At 40.6% G+C, this 1944-nt stretch overlaps 1 pseudogene; it reads right to left on the bottom strand.

The window, feature by feature from the left end:
• Nucleotides 1-202: 202 nt before the first annotated feature.
• Nucleotides 203-770, bottom strand: LOC102761138 (annotated as a pseudogene).
• Between the last annotated feature and the right edge of the window lie 1174 nt (nucleotides 771-1944).

Genomic DNA, 1944 nt, shown 5'->3' with positions numbered 1-1944 from the left:
TAACTCTTTAGTAAAGCCTTCTTTTTCCTTGTTGTTTTTTTTACAGTGTAAAATTTTATATTTATTTATTTATTTCTGAAAAAAGTAAAGTTTAATTTTAAAAAAAATCGTACACACAAAAACAACTTCTGGTTCATTTTAAGGTCTCCTGCTGAGTCTCTCACAGCTTCTCATCGAGTCCAGACGAGGCAGAGAAGCACCCCAGTGGACAGAGTGCCAGCCCCTCCTGAATAGGACAACAGCAACTGCAACTCGGTCTTGAACAAATGCCCATGACCTGAGTGACTGAGCAGCAAGGTTGGCTTCCCAGGTGGTTCAGAAGGCCAGTTTCTTCATCAGCAGATAAACTCTGGAATCCACTTCAAATCCATGCAGGTTGTTGGCATCACCCTGCAGCCTCATGAGCAGGGCCTCATAGGACACGTGGGCAGAGAGACGTGTTGCTGCTTCAGTAGAAGTGTCACCTCCCTCAATCCTGTACACTTTTCCATACATTACATACTCAAATTGGTCAACCCTGGAAGGTCCAGCATCTGTGGGGTTATATTCACCATCATCCAAGGTACCATCTTCCTACAAGGTATTGGCTATGACGAGCTGGAACTTGTCACCCAAATCTACAGGGTAAATCTGAATGTTTACATCAAAGATAAGGTCCATCTTGAAAGATTCACTCTCACAATGCAGTGGGGACACTCAGTCAAACTTCTTGCCCTCTGGGTCAATGTCTTTCACATCAAAAATATCCTTAAACAGAATGCCGACCATACTAAAAGGGCAACGAGAGGAGCACAGAGGGACTGGGCGCACAACCACTACTAGGAGTACGCACGCCACTTCGGGTGGAGAAAACGAGGGATGGGGGAAAAGGCCATAGAATTTTATATTTAGAAATAGCTGTCTGGTATCTGGACTCAGTTTAGATGATCCCAATTCTGTTGATCATAGTCTGGAGCCAAACATATGCCCTCTTCTCTCCATCAGGCCTAATTAGGGTGTTGACCTTGGTCACGTCAACATCATAGAGCTTCTTCACAGCTGGTTTGATCTGGTGCATGTTGGCCTTGGCACCCACAGTGAACACGTGTGTGCTGTTGTCTTCTGTCCTCTTCATGGCGGACTTGGCAGTCAGAGAGAACTTAAGGACGGTATAGTGGTCATGCTTCTGTCTCCTGAGGATATTGAGGCTGCCTCCAGAGTCGCATTACATCCTGTGTGGGAAGGTGAGTGATGTGTGGATATTCTTTATTTTTAATGGCTGAGGATACCTTTCTTCACTCTCCTTGCCTTCAAAACCTTTGCTGTAGCTTCGACTTGGGAAGGGGCAGGGACTTCCTTCTTTGTTTTCATTGCCATCTTCATGGACAAAATAACAAGCCTTCCTTTCTCCTTAGGTCTTTTATCATTTTTTGTTGTTGTGGATACCTTTCATAGCTCATACAATTTATAAACAGCTGAGTTTGTATGTACATTTTCTATTTATTTTGTACCCCTAACATTTTAATACTGATCAACCTACATATCCCCAGGTCTTAGCAAAGTGCCTGGTCAAAGGTTAGTATTTTAGAATTTTTGATTAAATCACATCGAGATAATACTGATTATCAACTAATACATGGGTAATTTATTCTTGAGATTTTGTGCTCATTGAATGCTATTGTCAACTCTTTTTTTTTTCATTTTTACATTTGAGGGTTTATATAGTAATACAAATATTTTATCCAACACAAGTTAGACAACAACTATGATATTATTTTTCACAATGATTTTAGAATATATCCAATAACATAGCTATCACTAGTATAAAGAACATTTGAAATAGTGCTTTTTATTTCCTTTATAGGCCAAATATGCTGAAATTTTGGAATTAGTCTCTTCTGCTTAGTACCATGACAAACATTACCCGGGAAGGCAAGCTATCTATGAATATGGCACAGATTACTC

The sequence above is a fragment of the Myotis davidii genome, unplaced genomic scaffold (assembly GCF_000327345.1).
Source record: "Myotis davidii unplaced genomic scaffold, ASM32734v1 scaffold305, whole genome shotgun sequence".
Lineage (NCBI taxonomy): Eukaryota > Metazoa > Chordata > Mammalia > Chiroptera > Vespertilionidae > Myotis > Myotis davidii.
Note: the sequence above shows the minus strand (reverse complement) of the source record. Positions and strands in the feature narration are given on the sequence as shown.